Below are 18,343 nucleotides of genomic sequence, written 5' to 3' on the forward strand. Positions count from 1 at the left end.
ACTCTCACTCACGCACGCAAGGTTTTATGGCATAGTACTACATTTCATCAAGTACTGCGAAGGGCGACCATTACTCCTGCTGGTGCTACTCATGTATTCTCCTTCTGCTTCGATTCCGGCGGTTCAGGAGGTGGACGACGAGCAGGATGGGAAGAACGAGAAGCATTATGTCCACTACGAGACCGAGAACCATTTTGGCGATTTAGGTTAGGTTAGGTTACGTTAGGTTACGTTAGGTCAGGTTAAGCTGGGAGAAGAGGGAAGATACTGGGAGAGAATATGAAAATTAAGCACAGCAGGATGAGAGAATAAAGAAGGGATTCGTTTAGGTTAGGCTTGGTTAGATTAGGTTAGGTTAGGTTAGGTTGGGTTAGGTTGGGTTGGGTTGGGTTGAGTGTTGAGAGAAAAGAAATGAGTTAAGGAACGTAGAGGTGTTAACAAATTAATCGAGGAAAGATGAGGGTATATAGAAAAGATTAAGTTGGTTAAGGTTAGGTTAGACAGATTAGGGAGGGAGGGAAGGATTGGGGTTGATGAGAAGAGAAATGGAGCAAGACGAGAGGAGAGGAAGTAGAAGGGATGGTAGAAGCAACGGAGAAAATTAAGCTGGAGGAAGAATGGAGGAGAAGTTTATGTAGTTTGGGTGCAGGATGATAAAGATAGAGAAAGGACGTCAGAATAGAAGGATGTGGGATGGAGGGAAGGGGATTGAGGTTGGAAGACAGCTGAGGTAAGCAGCAGTAAACCCTTTGAGCCGGACACAGCCTTATCACTGTCTTGGAATGGTTTTGTCTGCCTTGTGTAATCTTCTCTCCTTCTCTTGCTCTTCACTTTATTATCACGCACTTTTTCACCAGAGCCACAAAGTCAATATCTTCTACTTCACTTCCTCTTTTAACTCTTCCTTCTTTCCTACAACACAACTTTCGTGGACAAGCAACACTGCCACTCTAATCTTTCACTTGTTGTACTGCCTTCTTTGCTCAGACGTTCTTCATTCACCTGGTGTCCTTAACGATGACAAACCACCACTGATTTTAACGAGGCACCAATACTACAGGTCAAAAAGATAATGTACCAATTTTTCAACTTGTTACCTTCTTAAACCAACCTTCCTTCCTTCCTTCCTTCCTTTTTTTCCGTCCTACCATAAACCTTGATTGCAAAAAGAGAGCCCTCCGGGAGCTAATGCTGACAAGGCTGGAATAGACGACACAGGCGCCGGGGACGTTGAGAGGGAGGGCAGGTCAGGGCCGGGAGTGTGGGATGGCGGGAGGACGGTGGAGGGGTGGAGTGGGGCGATGAGCACCGGCCACTGGCGCCGCTCTGGGGTGGCGGCACGACGGCGTGGTTTCGAGACACTTCCGGAATGACAGCAAGCCAGGGTACAGTATGGCTTGGGTTCAGATGTCGAGGCGCTGGATTCGCAATGCCAGGGAGGCAGGGAGAGGCGGAGAGCGGTGTGGAGAGGTGGAACTGACGAGTAGCCAGTGTGCAGTGGCCGGTGTGTATAGGGAAGCGTCACGAGGGGCAGGGCATTCAGGAGAGCCAGGCAGACAGAGGGCCTGGAGAAGTGCCAGGGATCGAGATGAAGGACAAGGTGCTGCAGTGCCAGGGAGTGACGGGAAGTGCCGGGGAGTTTTCAGACCACGAGTGTCAAGGAGGGTGGAGTGGTGGAACTGGAAACTGGATAGAAAGAGGTCGCAGAGTCACTGAAGATCAGATCTTTTTATCCCTGCGGCTTGGCCTGGCCTGGCTCAGGTCTGGCTCAGTGTGGAGGCAGTCTCTGGGGGCACGATGCAGCGGCGGGGTCTGATCAAGACGATGGGGTCTCACCTTTAAGGACAAATTTTAACAAGTTAAATTTCTCACCTTGACTTCTCGTCACGGTCAGTCAGATCTTATTTCAGTTTCAAAATAATTCCATTCCATTAGCATTAAGTCTCCGCATTGGTGTCATCGCCTTGTCAATCAAGCAAGGAACGTAGTTAGTTTTAAACTTTCCGCTATTTTGGAAAGTAATGCTTATTCAAAAACACAATTGCATTTATATTGATTATTAAAGTGACAAATGAATTAAGAAACTTTATGCAAGAGTTCACGAATGATTCTAAAGTACGCCTTGGCAGTGTGTGGCACGTCAGCCTACACGGGTGTCACCATGATTAATTTCAGAGCCACTATTACGTGCAGCCTTCCTCTGGGACGACGAGTGAGGCCAACTGTCAATGTGGGTTGTGACACTTGCTACAACACACAACAGCGCCAACAATGTCACTGAAACTCGTCGCACCAACACTACTCGACTTCCATCACTCTTGATGGACAGGCCTGGCAGTTAGTACACACTGAACACCTTAATGAACCTTAATGAGGCCGAGACACCATTAGAGCAGCAAATGAGTCATCCTTTGAAAGCTTTACACTTTATAACTCTTTGCAAGAAAAGAAGTCACAGTTCTCTCCATAGAAAAGTATAAATCTTCTTACTTCAGGAGTGGTGTGATCCTCTCGGGCCAGCAGCGGCGTGCCAGCGTGTACAACGTGAGGCCGCGGCGGTAGCAGCGGCAGGAGTGACGCGCGCCGCCCATTGGTTTCCCCACAACACAACTTTCCCCGCCAAGGCCGCGGCCAGGGCTGCTGCCGCCTCGCCACCACCACCGCCACCGCCACCGCCACCGCCACCCTCACGCCACTCGCCGTCAGGTTTCCGGCTTTACAGTGCCGCGTTTACCTCGCCATTGTGCCTCGGCGGCTGTGGCTTGTTGGAAAATGAATGACTCGGCCTGGCGGGTTAATTATGCGCCGTGACCCGTGAAGCAAGCTGGCTCATAATGATAATAATAATAATAATAATAATAATAATAATAATAATAATAATAATAATAATAATAATAATAATAATAATAATAATAATAATAATAATAATAATAATAATAATAATAATAGCAATAATAGTAATAATAATAATAATAATAATAATAATAATAATAATAATAATAATAATAATAATAATAACACCAATACCAATCAGTCGTACTAATACAAGCTGCCGGTGATGAACGATAACCAAATCATTCATTATCAAACAATTTCAGCCGACAGATGGGCGATGAGGGTGGACGAAAGGGGGAAAATAGAGCAGGAAGGGGGAGAGAATCAAGGCGTGTATCTTCTCATCAAGTATAATAACAGTTAAACACCAACCCTGCCTCCACACCACCCTTCCCCCTGCCTCACTCTTATCCACCACCCTTCCCCTGCCTCAACACCACCCTTCTGCTTCCCCAATCATCCCACCAGCCACCCCCAAGCCCCAATCTTCTTCCCCATCACCCTCCTTCTACTAACCCCCTTCCCACCAAGAGCTGACCCACAAAAGCATCTAATTACGGATGTTTTAAGATGTTTCCTCACCACACACTTGACCTTCAGCCGTGAGTGAGTGAGTGAGTGAGTGAGTGTGTGTGTGTGAATGAGTGAGTGAGTGAATGAGCGAGTGAGTGTGTGAGTGGGTGGATGAGTGAGTCAGTGAGTGTGTGAGTGAATGAGTGAGTGAGTGAGTGAGTTTTCTTTGTTTTCTTTTCTTTATTTCTTGTTTTTTCTTTCTTTCATTCTTTCTTCATTCTTGTTCTTTTCATCTTCTTTCCCCTCCTCCTTTCTTCCTCTTACTCTTTCTGTATCATCATCTCCCATCTCCTAATCCTCCTTCCTCCTCCTCCTCCTCCTCCTCCTCCTTCTCTTTTCCTCATCCTCCTTCTCTTTCCGTTTATCTTTTTCATGATAATCTACACTGTGTAAAGATCAGAGAACACATACACACACACGATACTGAATATACCTTAGAACACCAATAATCCTAACTTACTAACACATACAATCTTGGAATCGCAGCAACAACATGAACATAAAAATCCGAATTTTAGCCAAGAGTTCCATGAAAACCCTCGAATGAAAGATGTTTTTTAAGAGGGTGTTTTTTCCCAGCTCGTGTCGCAATTCACTGTAACAAGATTAGTATAGATTATCGGGGGAAAAGTCGAAGTAACAGCTCGTGTATTGTCGCTCGCTGAGTCAATGGTTCCAAATTCTAAAACGCTCTGGCTTCACACCATGACTATTTTCGAAAGTCACAGGTATGATTTGCTGAGTTTTCGTTAGTGTAGCTCGTGTTAATAGTGCAGGAATCTTGTTAATCTGTCACTAGAACTATATAAACACCATTAAATACTCGTGCAACTTCAACTACAGCCTTTCGAATAAATAGACTTAAATAAACACAGCATCTTTCAGTCGTTCTATTTTTCTTGTTATTTATAGAGAAGAGAATGTTCTTTTTTTCCTCATTGTTATTGAACGTTTGTCTCGTCAGGGTTACGCTGAAAGAAAAATCCTTGCATTGTTTTCCAGTGCGGCAATAAACGGATCATTTGTGAGCGGTGTGCAGGTAAGTAGACAAAAGAGAGAGAAAAAAATACTGAATATCACGGACTTTACAAAAAATCCTCTTGCATATTTATGATGCAATAAAGTTTTTTTTTTATTCCTTCACATTACAAGTTAATAATTCAGGAGTGGCGCAGAGGATGAGCCGCTAAGGTGAGGGAGAAAAATGTACAAACTGAGCGAAAATTCCCACGATCACCGCCACACGAGACACCTGGCGGCCAGATGGAGAAGCGAGGCGACTATGCTCACACCTCTCAGGAATATGATATGGGATGTATGTGTAATAATTAACAAAGTATCAAATTCAATAAACAATGGGATGTATGTGTAATAATTAAACAAGTATCAAATTCAATAAACAATCATTTTTCACGTATCTTTTTTCGGGTAAGCCAGTTCACCAGTGTAGGCCAGAAAGAGACGAGGAACCATCTATCAATTTAACCCCTTCAGTACTGGGACACATTTTTGCCTTCTTACTTTGTGTACGATTAGACAATTTTACTTAAATTAGGAAGGGTCTATGGAGGTCAGAAAATTAATGGAACAGTCTTCACTATTTAAATCTCTTACATGAGTTTCTGAAGCTACGTAAAATCACCAAATAGTAAGCAGAATGAATATGAAAAACGCGTCATGGTACTTAAGAGGTCAATAAACAATCTTTTTTCACTAGATTTTTTTTTTTTTTTTTATCGAGCAAGTTCACCATCAGTGTATGCCAGAAAGGGAAAAGGACCCCATTAATCACGATGCCCTCACACTGCACTTCCTTACCAAGATCCTCCACTCATCGTCTGGCGGCCCTGACACTCGCTTCTCCGCATCCACCACAGACTCTAATTACACGTTACCTTCAAACGCCACCGTCACGCTCTGATCGTGAACAATACAACACACTTCGCTAAAGTATATGAACATTTCCTGAGGTGGCAGTAATTGGGGTGACGAGTTTCCAATAAGATGGCAAGTAAGAGTAGCAGAGTAGCGGCTTAACTGCAGCGAGTGCCTATTACGTAAGTTGTTGTCGTTCTTGGGAAATTATGTGGAAAGTTGAGGAAAGGCAAGAAGGGCATAAACATAGCAGCGGCGCTCATCTCCAACTCCTTGACATTTGAGCGCGTGTTGGGTTGGGTTACAGGTGCGTCACTCCAATGACAGGCTTAACTCTGACATCCGGATTGCCTCACCTAACCTCGCCCACGTTGCGCCAGGTGGCAATTAGCTCCCCTGCTCCACTACACCGGGGAGGCCGCGTGGGTATTGCACTGTCTACTCCAGCACGATTTGAAGACGATAGTTACTAAACTCAACGTCACGGAGGGCAAAAGGAAAAGCAAACGGCAGTATAGCAGTTGGCCATTACAAGTATTTAGTTACATTCTCTAAAACAGAGATGCGAGATTGTAAGACATAGATGAAAGGTCGTCATTAAAATCCATCACACACACACGTATCGATTTCCTTCAGGCAAAGCAGTGCATGACCTCCAAGTTGCGTGGCTGAGATGATAACGCCGCCATCAGAGCGAGGAATGAATGTTTGCAGCGATCCATCTCACGTAACCCCAACAAAACATAATTTTCTTTCTGCTTTTCCTTCGCTTCCTTTTTGATAAACACTTGCACATGACCTAGATACTGTGTAGATGAGATGATAACTCCATACAAATATCTAGAAAATAAATATACACATCACGTAACAACATTACTGCCTGTACCTCGCAATCTCCTGCTTCATTTCCAGTACAGATATGCAGTAGTGGAATGTGTCACGCACATGCCATAGTAAGGTCACGTTATAGTCTGTCGGAGTGAAAACGTCCTTGCCTCTCCCTCCCTCCCTCTCCCTTCCTGCCTCCGTCCACCGCCGCAGCCTCAACGTTACGTCATACGAAAGGTAATAAACAAACGGAAGGTACAGTACGTGCTCTGCTTCCGTGTGTGTGTGTGTGTGTGTGTGTGTGTGTGTGTGTGTGTGTGTGTGTGTGTGTGTGTGTAATCACGTCCTCTTCTGTGAGTACAGGTACCGTCAGTATAACCACGCCCTGGGATATATACATTTCCCCCACTCTTACTGCTATTACTACTACTACTACTATTACTACTACTACTACTACTACTACTATACCAGTACTGCTGCCACACACACACACACACACACACACACACACACACACACACACACACACACACACACACACACACACACGACCTCATGACTCCAGTGCGACACTTTTCATTTACACAATCAGTTTTCCTGGTAAGGTCTTATAACAATGTTCCATATTCAATTTGCAAAACATTAGACACGTCTCTCCTGACACCTGGTGCTTGCAATGATATGAAAAAAAAAGAATATGAGGTTAATCTAATCATCACTCAGCTATAAAACTATACGTAATAAAATAATGTAGTACAAAAAACTATATTTGAAAAAAAAAATGTAAATATTTATGATTAACTTGCAATTAACTGATGTTTGTGGGGACGAGTTTATATATCACAGACTTGCAGAAAAGAAAATGTATGAGCTGTAACTGTTGTCACTGTATCTCCAAAGTTATAAAAATAAGAATATGTTTGCTAACATGCATAACCGTGAGAAGAGTTATGTATCCTTGGTTGCTCTGAAGTGTGTGAAACCTGATTGCATATTTCAAAGTGCGTGATGCTTGGTCTTGGTAATGGGGGATGAGAAAGCCGAGAAGGAGATCTCACCAAGTGACCATGGTGATGCAATGCGGCCGCGGGAACACTCTCAAAGGCCGCCCGCCACCTGGAGAGTGTCTATTTGTATCGAAAAGTATGTATTTGTGATGGATGCAGATTATATACCAAGTTGAAGCTTACTTTCTCTCGCCTACGTTCGACATTGTTTTTCGTGTAATTGGTGTATGTATAAGCAAGTATCATAAGACTGATGGATACCTAAACATGGATATACACAAGTAAAATGATATGTTATGAATAAATAGCAAGAATAACCAACAGCGTGGAAACGCAAAAAAAAGAAAATGAAAATATAAATAAATGAATAAATAAGTAGATAAATAAATAAATACAATAATAAATATACAAATACAGATTACGTACCAGGAAAGCAGGCAAATATATATAAACCAAGAGTCAGACACATTATATATGAATACAAGAGTACATACACGAATAAAGAGACAAACAAATGAACCAATGATTAACACCAGACAATTCCACACTTCATTTTTCAAACAAGCATATTCTTCTCCCATTTTCATACTCCAGCATATAATTCTTTCCTCCTCCCCACATCGCATCTTTGTAGTCCCGAGGCTGCTGCTTGCCAAGTCCACACAAACACTTTCTTGGCCTCGCCGCGGGCTCTGCGCTTCCCTTGAGAATGCAACTTCAGCTTCCAAAACGTTCCTTCCCCTTGAAAGTTGGTGGCCAGGACTCAGACCGTCACTCCCGCCGCAACGCGGGGCACACCTACCCTATCCCCTTCCCTCAGGCATGTAATACAGACAAGCAAAGAGCACCCCTTCCGTCTCTCTCATTCTCTCTGTCTCTGGTGAGCTAGTGAGTGTGATTGCGCGACAAAACGCCAATAACATCAATGGTGGCGGGAACACAGTGAGCTGCCAAGAGGAATGAAGCCTAAATGGAGCCGATTTCACGTGTGTCAGAAGCTACTAACTACCTGTCCATCACCACACCTGTGTTGCGAGCGGGCCGCCAGGTGTGGGCGGCGCCAGGCAGCGGGCCTCTGAAGGCAGGGTGGCGGCTGTTCGGGGCCTGTCCTTGTTTCCATTCCATTAAAGTAAACAAAAGGCGCCCTTGAGTACAGAATTTTGTCGAACTTCTGACCTGAGGGTGTTGTGCCACGCTGCTGTTCACTGCCCTGTACTGCTTCTCTCTATCTGAATTGTGGAAAGAACAACACTACACGCTCTTTCTCCTTTTCCCTATCTCGTGACTGGAGGCGCCTCGGTAGCAGCAGCAGCAGCAACAACATTGTCTGAAGTCTATTTCATTTTCAATTAATCTGGAATTCTCTCCTCGCCGGTTGTGTTCCATCTCGCTCCAGCTTCCCTTTCACGGCGCCTGAGCCTGGATCTAATTCTCGTCTTAAAATGTGTGTTAACCCTCTCATTGCTACAGTTTTCCCCGCATTACGCACTGTACAACTTTTTAGATATTTTGTACTAAAGTCTCTTATACAGTTTTCTTTATGTGAGAGACACTCTAATCAAAGGATATAAAAAAGGAGAAAAGAGGCCATTGATGTACCAGTCCCAAAGGAAAAGAGTCAACAGGATTATGCAAAATTGGAAAACACTTGTGCTCCATAAAGTGAAAAGACGAAATTCAACTATTATCTTTTATCCGAGTCCATACATATATTTTTTTTTTATCAAAGGATGACCATAACAATATAAGCGTCAATAACATCACGTGAATTGAATTACCTGATAAGCGATGATACAATTACCCGGAGTCTTATACGTCTTTTGGTATTTCACTAATTCATTTACCTTTCCAGCGACATATTCTCCAGTGCTGCCGGTAGCGCCTGAGTCATAATAGCCGTAATGGCCCTTAACACGGTGCTAACTCGATCCTGCCACGCCACCTGCATGACATCCACGAGCTTCCATTCGCTTTTCCCATGTTTTTATTTTTTCCGGGCCGTTGACTCACTCTGTCTGTCAGTTTTTATTATACACGGCCGCCAGATGAGAAGGGCGTGAATGTCCTGAACTCTCGCAAGCATATTATTACCGAGACTTTGCCATATTCCATACTACGAGGTTCAATTTCCATCATAATGAGAAAGCAATGATTGAAAACAAAGTCGCGGTTAGAAATTATCTCCATTATTGATGAGAGAGAGAGAGAGAGAGAGAGAGAGAGAGAGAGAGAGAGAGAGAGAGAGAGAGAGAGAGATAATGAAATAACAGCTCAAAGACAAACGAGAGGTGGAAAAAGTCAAGCAAATTCTGAAGCTGCTGATGAATAATGCAAGGAAAAGTCAACACGGACAAACGCATCGGATAAAGTAAACAGAGAGAGAGAGAGAGAGAGAGAGAGAGAGAGAGAGAGACGTGGCGCGCAGTAATGAAATAATTGTTCCAACGCAAACAAGAATGGTGACGGGGGAATTAATGCTAGATTCACGACCAAGCAGAAGAAAAAATGATAATGCTGAAAAAAAGCAGGAAAAAAAAATAGATAACTTGATGTTTGAATAAGATGGATATTAATTTTAAAGTAATAGTAAAAAACGATGACATGAATGGCAAAATTGATGATGCTGAGACAATTGGTAAAAAAAAAAACTTGAAGGTACACAAAGAAGAGAAAATTAGAGATAGAACGAAAGAATTATATAAAGAAAAGACGAAATAGAAACAGTATTCAAATAAAAATGAAATGGGATAGAGAGAGAGAGAGAGAGAGAGAGAGAGAGAGAGAGAGAGAGAGAGAGAGAGAGAGAGAGCAATAACAATTCTATTCAGTTACCTACCTACCTACCTACCTAGACACACACACACACACACACACACACAGGCAGGGAATTGCAGAGGGTGTTTTGGGAGTCTTTGGCGAGGAGTAAAGGAAGCAGAATCTCTCCTTCCCTGCCCGTTCGAGTTTGGCTGTTACTGCAAAGTTCCGAGCACGTGTGGGAACGAAAAGTGAATGGAGAAAATAGGAGTCTGTTTCAGCTTAGAGTTTAGGGATGAAAATGGAGAGAGAGAGAGAGAGAGAGAGAGAGAGAGAGAGAGAGAGAGAGAGAGAGAGAGAGAGAGAGAGAGAGAGAGAGACACTATTCCTTCTTTTCGTTTCTAATTTCATCCTTTTCTTAGGTCTTTCTGCTTCATTCCCTATCTACATCCTCTTTTCTTTCTCCTTTTTTCTCTAATTCTATACGTTCCTTTTGTCTTTCTCCTTTCTTCCTTCTTTCTTCCCTTTATCTTTTTTTTTTTTCACCTTCAGTTTCTTCCTTTATTTTTTTCCCTATTCGACCTTCTACAACCATCCACTTACCCACCTCACTCACTCAAGAACACGCATACTTCTTCCCTCTTTACTCGCCCTTACAGCACCACTTTCACTCCATGCCGATTAACTCCCCAAAAATAGAGAATAATTTCTTCCTTGTCGCTAGAAACTGCCAACACACATAGCAAGACTACAAAACATGACACGCCACCACATATGCCTTGCTAGTGCTGAAACTGCGACTCTTCACTTCTGTCCCTTTTTGTCGCGACCCCAAACGCTTTCATCAACACAACCAAACTAACTCCCGGTAAATTATTGCTATTCAAATGGTAAAATCAACTGAAGTGCTTCGATATTAGGTTATGAAGCACTCCTAACGCAACCAAGCTAACTAACTTATCCCGAACTAACGTGATTCAACTCTTAACTAACTGAAGTGCTTTGACACCAAGTTATGATGAAATTAATCACTTACGGTCAATCCAGGGAAGAGCCAGAAGGAAGTATGAAAGAAAAGGGAAATGAAAACGGAACTGAAATGATGAAGACGAAGAAGACAAAAGACGAACAAGGAGAAAGAGGAGATGGAGGACAATGAAGGTGGTGAAAGGGACGAACTGTTTACAAAAAATAGATAGATAAGGAGTGATAGATGTAGCAGATAGTAGATAGCCAGGGGAGCATCTAAGTGATAATAGCGTTATCTGGCGCGCTGACAACGGAGAATACTAACGATCTCTGCTACGTCCTGATGGAAAGCAAAAACAAAAAACAAAGAAAACAGGAATGCAACACGACAATAATAAACAAGGAGAGGAGACAACAAGGAAAGGTTAAAGAAAAAAAATAATACAAAACGAAAAACTCAAAAATGTAAAGCAAAAATGTGGAAATAAAAATGAGATGAAAAAATATGACGTTAAAGCAAAGAAAATGAATATATATAAAAGATGAGAGAGAGAGAGAGAGAGAGAGAGAGAGAGAGAGAGAGAGAGAGAGAGAGAGAGAGAGAGCTGGAGTGTGAGTTCAATGTTAGGCAGGAAAAGTGAGGACAAGCTTCATCTCCTTTCTCATTAAGCACATTTCCTTTCCTTTCTCCTTCTGTTCCTCCGCGTTTCTCTGCCACTTCTCGTTCTTTCTTCGTCTTCCCTTCCCTTCCGACCGACTTTCTCTTTTTTTCCTCTCCTTTCTTCTCTCCTTTTTAATTTCTTTCTCGCTTTATTTCACTTTCGTCTTGTTTTTCTTTATCTTTTCTTCTTTCGTATTTTGTATTTTCTATTTTTTCTCTCTCGTTTCTTCTCAGTTCCGTCTCCGTTATTCTTTTTTAACTGTTATTGTGTTTCCCTTCTTTTTATTCTTATGTTTCTTCCTGTATTCATGTTTTCATTTTCTCTTGCATTTTAATATTCCCTCCCGCCTCTGTTCTCCTTTTCTCTCTTTCCTTCTTTTCCACCTTTCCTTCTCTTGTATTCTGTCTGTAGCAACTTAACATGTGTTCCTGTATTTTCCTGCGACAGTTTTTCGAGTCCGGTTTTCAAGTTTTGACCAGCTACAAGAACAGAGACTGAAAAAGGACCATGAATATAGAAGTGAGTGTGGTGCGTTACTCGATTAATGGCTAAGACTACCCAATGATAATTTTCCAGAAGACACAACACATACTGCGCATTTCACGGGTGCACGAGCCGGCCAGCCAGTGAACCAGCCAGCCAACCAAGGGAGCCTCTCCATTACCTACCCAAGTATTTTTACCCCAAACCTATCCCTCTGTTACCTCTTTTAATTTCCCCCTAGTTTGGCTGCCACCTTTTTTCCCATCAACTATCCTCTTACCTTCACATATTTAATTAAGGAAGCATAGAACCTTGCTTTCCACGACCTCCAGCGTCTCTTTCCCTCTTCCCCCACCGTTCCTTCCTTTAATTTCCTTTCCGCCTAGCGCTCTCCCCTCCCTTGACGTCATCCACTCCCTCTGCTCCCTCTCCCTCCCTCTCCAGACCCACGGCTCTCCTCCAGCGGGCGTCCATTACCGATATGCAGGCCGAGACCCCCACGCAGTATGGATTTTACGCTATTACGAGCACTAAATCTGGCGGCGGCGACGGTGTGTTAGCGACCTTCTGGCCACCACGGCAAGTCACACTGACAGGCCATTACGCGAGCCAAGGGAAGGGAGGCACCGCGACCTGAGAGAAGTAGAGGGAGGGCGAGAGACAAAAAAGAGGTGGAGAGGTAGAGTCAGTATTAGGGAGGAAAAGTGAGGGAGCATTGATGGACAAGGTAAGCGAGGAAGGGAGGTAGACGTAGAGGGAGAGGGAGGAGAGAGAGAGAGAGAGAGAGAGAGAGAGAGAGAGAGAGAGAGAGAGAGAGAGAGAGAGAGAGAGAGAGAGAGAGAGAAGGAAAAAGATGCAAATGACATACACCAAGGTTAGTGACGCGCAGAGAGAGAGAGAGAGAGAGAGAGAGAGAGAGAGAGAGAGAGAGAGAGAGAATCTACATACATGCCTAAATGCCAGATGCACATTGAACTAAAAAGAATAAGATCCCAAAGGAAGGCTGAAAAAAAAAGGAGGGGACTGGGCGTGTTGGGAGGAAGGCGGAGGTCCAAGGGAAGAAGAAGAGGAGGAGGAGGAGGAGGAGGAGGAGGAGGAGGAGGAGGAGGAGGAGGAGGAAAAGTAAGGCAAGAAAAATGTAAAGGAAAAATGCATAAACATGTGAAAAATAGTAACGAAATAAGTTGACGAACAGAAACACAAACGAAAGAACGAGAGAGAGAGAAAAAAAGAAATAATTACAAAGAGGATACAAGAAGAGAAAAATAAGGAAAGTAAAAAAAAAGAAAATAATAAGATAAAGAGCAATAATGGAATACGAAAAATAAGAAACAAAAAAGAGAAAAGCAAAAGAGAAGTACAGAAATTAATGACAGACGAAGGAAAGGGAATGAAAGGACAAGAAAAACAGAGAAGCAGGAATGAAAGGGAGAGGGAAAGTGATTGATGAAGGAAGGAAATGGAGGAAGGAAAGAGCAGGAAAAAATCAAGAAAAATATATAGAACGAGAAAGAAAAGAGAAGGACAGAAGGGACAGTACTTCGTGAAAATAAAAGTGTGAAAGGGTTGGAAGTCGAGAGAGAGAGAGAGAGAGAGAGAGAGAGAGAGAGAGAGAGAGAGAGAGAGAGAGAGAGAGAGAGAGAGAGAGAGAGAGAGAGAGAGAGAGAAATGGACAGTCAGTTGCATAGAGCTTTAGATATATATAAACATATTGACAAAATGCGCTTAAAAATGACAAAAAATAAATAAATACATAACGATTAGAAGAAAAAACTGGACTTGAGAGAGAGAGAGAGAGAGAGAGAGAGAGAGAGAGAGAGAGAGAGAGAGAGAGAGAGAGAGAGAGAGAGAGAGAACATAAGGAAGCTTCGGACTTACCTGAGACTTAGAAGGACGAGGACGAGAAATCCAACCTGTGGAGAGAAAAGAAGACACGTCATTATCTCTCTCTCTCTCTCTCTCTCTCTCTCTCTCTCTCTGATCTCCCTCTCAAGGCTGCTGGAAACCCTAGAAGAAGGAAGGGAGATGAAAACTTAATTTAACCCACGGAATGAGAAATTACGTGTCCCAGCGCCCCCGGGGAGGAAGGAACTGTGGAGAGGGGACGGTAGAAGCAGTGTGTGTGTGTGTGTGTGTGTGTGTGTGTGTGTGTGTGTGTGTGTGTGTGTGTGTGTGTGTGTGTGTGTGTGTGTGTGTGTGTGTGTGTGTGTGTGTGTGTGTGTGTGTGTGTGTGTGTGTGTGTGTGTGTGTGTGTGTGTGTGTGTGTGTGTGTGTGTGTGTGTGTGTGTGTGTGTGTGTGTGTGTGAGCGTCTGCCACACCCGGAAGAAAATATAAAGCTGAAGTACTGCGTGGAGAGAGAGAGAGAGAGAGAGAGAGAGAGAGAGAGAGAGAGAGAGAGAGAGAGAGAGAGAGAGAGAGAGAGAGAGAGAGAGAGAGAGAGAGAACCAGAAAAAAACAGCAGTAAAAATAAAACATCCTTTAAAAAACATCCCCAAACACAACAGAGTAACAAAGAAAAGAGACACAGAAATAGAAAAAAGAGTAGAAGAAAACAAGACTGATAAAGGAACAAACCATATACGTATGTGGTGAGAAGAGAGAGAAAAAGAGAGAGAAAGAGAAAGAGAGAGGAGGAGAAGCATTAGCATTCATGATAAGGAGTCTCTCTTATAAGGGGACCACTAGGAACCACTAAGGGAAAGAGGGAATGAGATAATGGGGAGTGGGGAGAATGATATTACTATAAGGCCACGGAACCGCTGATGAAATGCGGCAGGGACACAGACCCACACAACGTTCACCCAGACTTGAGGTGAAAGCAGCGAGAGGACAAGTGACCACTATTCTGAAACCCTTGGCTCTCTCACCGCGGCAAGGACTAGGACCACGACCAGGCCACAAAGATGATTAGCCGGGTTCCAAAATGTTTCGTATGTGACTAGTGTGGAAATCTTGTTCATTTGACGCTATATTCGTAAAAAAATCATACTTTAGAAATTTATATAACGTCAACTGTAGTTTTATTTTTCATATAGTCGGTTTGTGAACAGTGTTTCAGAAAATACTTAATGATTGTTCCCTTAACCCTTCCACTTCTGGGCAATTATACAGTCTAAAAAAATTTTCATCCTCTTACTTCTTAATCAGCCTTTTTAATCAACCTCATTATTCTGGTTAATATTTTTCCTTTTTTGTCTTTTAAATCCCAAACACCTTTTTCTCTACATTGAATAGTAGCGATGCAGCAAAAAAAAAAAAATGTTGATCGCTTTCTTCTCTCATTAGGACTATTCTCAAACGCCACAGAGATGATAAGTCTGGTTTTCATTGGTCCTGTTTCACTTCTTGACCATTTCTATGCTACATGACACACTTCTTCACTCTCTTCTTCTCGTGCTTCTCCCTTTCGTCTTTTCTTTCTGCTTTGTTCTGGTTTTGATGTTCTTTTTTTGTTTTATTTTTTCTGCCTGTGTTATTTTATGGTTCTCTCTCTCTCTCTCTCTCTCTCTCTCTCTCTCTCTCTCTCTCTCTCTCTCTCTCTGGTTTCGATGTTCTTGTTTTTTTTGTTTTGTTTTTTTCTACCTGTCTTTCTTTTATGGTTCTCTCTCTCTCTCTCTCTCTCTCTCTCTCTCTCTCTCTCTCTCTCTCTCTCTCTCTCTCTCTCTCTCTCTCTCTCTCTCTCTCTCTCTCTCTCTCTCTCTGAAGTATTTCTTATCCCCACATCCACAACCTTCTTGTAAAAGGTATCTCAATATTGTGATAGTTTCAAGAATTTGCCGAAATTTTAAACACGCATAAATGAAAAAAGTGCAACCATAGATTTGTTTAGTATATCACAGAGAATCAAATGCCAAAAGGAAGAAATTGTAGTGAAAAGCATGAAAAACGAGATACAGGTTTCCTTAACTAAAATAAATGTGATACTTTGTGATTCGCAATGGTAGGAGTGAAAGAAGAGAGGAAAGAAAAGCTCACTGATATTACTGAAGGCTGGGAAGGCGTTAAAACCCCATAAAGGCGAAGGACTCGAGGTAATGAGAGCCGAAGGAGCACTAAGAGGACGTGGGGATTAATTATTTTACGACAAAGGTGGTGGTGGTGGTGGTGGTAGTGGCGGTGGTGGTGATAAGAGAAAAAGTTGGACAATAGCGAACTTTTGAGCTGTTTCCTTTTTTTTTTTATATCATTTCTTGCAAGACTTTTTTCCCTCTTTGGGTTTTTAATATATGTGCAGACGTGGAGGTAGGTGAGGCAGGTAATATCAGTAGACAGGTAGATAATAGGTAGGTGGGTACGGTTGTATTGTGGCAAGTAATCAGAGCACAGAACCAAATGCATACTCGTATTACGACACGTACTCACTGGCAGGTAACGTGTGTGTGTGTGTGTGTGTGTGTGTGTGTGTGTGTGTGTGTGTGTGTGTGTGTGTGTGTGTGTGTGTGTGTGTGTGCTTCACTTACGTACATCCGCGCTCCTATTCATTATTTCAAAGTGCACATCCATCCAGTGAAAAGAACAAAAAAAACTAATAAGGATTTCCTGATTCAATTTTCGATGTTAAACAAAGCCCATGAAAAGATTAAAATTACACCCTGCACACGTTCTTCCTCCTTCTCCTCCTCTCCTCCTCCTCCTCGTCCTCCTCCTCCTCCTCCTCCTTCTTCTCCTCCTCCTTCTCCTCCTCATCTTCCTCTTCTTTCATCTGTTTCGCTTTGTATCACCTCGTACCTTCTCTTCACTCCTCTCCAGCTCCTCTCTCATTCTTCAGCGCTTTCCTCTGTTCTTTTTCTATTCTCCCTCTCCCTTCTCTTCCTCCTCCTTCAAACATTTTCCTTCATCTTTCTCCACATTTTTCTTTCTCACTCCTCCTCTCCTCCTCCTCCTCCTCCTCTACTCATCCGCGTCCTCATCCACCTCTCTCTCTCTCTCTCTCTCTCTCTCTCTCTCTCTCTCTCTCTCTCTCTCTCTCTCTCTCTCTCTCTCTCTCTCATTGTGATCGTCCTCCTCAAACTCCATTAGGGATGTGAGTACAGGCCAGTCTCTCTCTCTCTCTCTCTCTCTCTCTCTCTCTCTCTCTCTCTCTCTCTCTCTCTCTCTCTCTCTCCATCAGTCATACAGCCAGAAGGACAAGGAAACGTGTATGTGCGAGAGAGAGAGAGAGAGAGAGAGAGGCCAAACGGAAGCCCAGCGGCCGTGTGTTACGTGGTCAGCGCAAACACCACTATTGCTCTGCCCCAAGGCCTGCACCACCGCCACCACCACCACCATCATCACCACCACCACCACCACCACTACCATCACCACCACCCATCCAGACAGAGAGAGTTTCATGTCATCCTTCTTGTTCCCCAGTAATAATAAGAGAAAACTGGTTACTGACTTTGGCTAACACGGTAAACTAAGCAGAATGTGTGTCTGTGTGTCTGTGTGTCTGTGTGTCTGTGTGTGTTGTTGCTGTTGTTTTTGTGTGTATGTGTGTGTGTTGTGCTGTTCTATCTATCGTCTTCCTCATTTTCTGTCTATTCTAGTGTGTGTGTGTGTGTGTGTGTGTGTGTGTGTGTGTGTGTGTGTGTGTGTGTGTGTGTGTTGGACTAAAGTTGCTTGCATTGATCTTTTTCCCAAGTGTTTTACTACTACTACTACTACTACTACTACTACCACCACACCGTTCCTATACCACCACTACTCTCAGTGTGTGTGTGTGTGTGTGTGTGTGTGTGTGTGTGTGTGTGTGTGTGCTCTCCAACGTCGTAATTTCTGAAGTTGGACGGCAAGATTTCCACGCCCTTGCCTTCATAGCTTCCAAACAACCCCCAATAAGGACACTCAAGCCCCTCAGCTCCTCCCATGATCCTCTGCCCTCCCTCCTTGCCTTCCTCCTTGCCTTCCTGCCTTCGCCTCCCTCCTTCCCTCCTTCACCTTCCTGCCTTCAAAGTTCCTAATTAAGTCAAGAGTAAATCTAAACTCTCTTTTTTTTCTTTTTTACGTGATTTGCTCAGACGCTTAGTTACGCTAAGGAAGGAGATTGGAGGGTTGCCTACGCCTCTCATATTGCTTAGAGGGAAAGTTATATTGGTGGGATTATGGCAGAGGCTGACACACACACACACACACACACGATGAAAGTGGTGGTGGTGTAGGGACGGTGTGGTGGTAGTAGTAGTAGTAGTAGTAGTAGTAGTAGTAGTAGTAGTAGTAGTAGTAGTAGTAGTAGTAGTGGCAGTGGTAGTAGTAAAACACATTGGAAAAAAAAAATGATGCAAACAACTTCAGTCCAACATAGAACGTATTACAAAAAAAGAGTGAGCAAGCAAACACACACACACACACACACACACACACACACACACACACAC

At 43.2% G+C, this 18,343-nt stretch overlaps 1 long non-coding RNA gene across 1 annotated transcript in view; it reads right to left on the reverse strand.

The window, feature by feature from the left end:
- LOC123503934 overlaps positions 1–18,343 on the reverse strand; it is an 81,109-nt gene that overhangs the window by 19,550 nt on the left and 43,216 nt on the right. The window contains exon 2 of the long non-coding RNA XR_006674651.1: positions 13,865–13,899. This is a non-coding gene — a long non-coding RNA (uncharacterized LOC123503934). The remainder of the gene's footprint in view (positions 1–13,864; positions 13,900–18,343) is intronic.

The sequence above is a fragment of the Portunus trituberculatus genome, chromosome 15 (genome assembly GCF_017591435.1).
Source record: "Portunus trituberculatus isolate SZX2019 chromosome 15, ASM1759143v1, whole genome shotgun sequence".
In the NCBI taxonomy this organism is placed as follows: Eukaryota; Metazoa; Arthropoda; class Malacostraca; order Decapoda; family Portunidae; genus Portunus; species Portunus trituberculatus.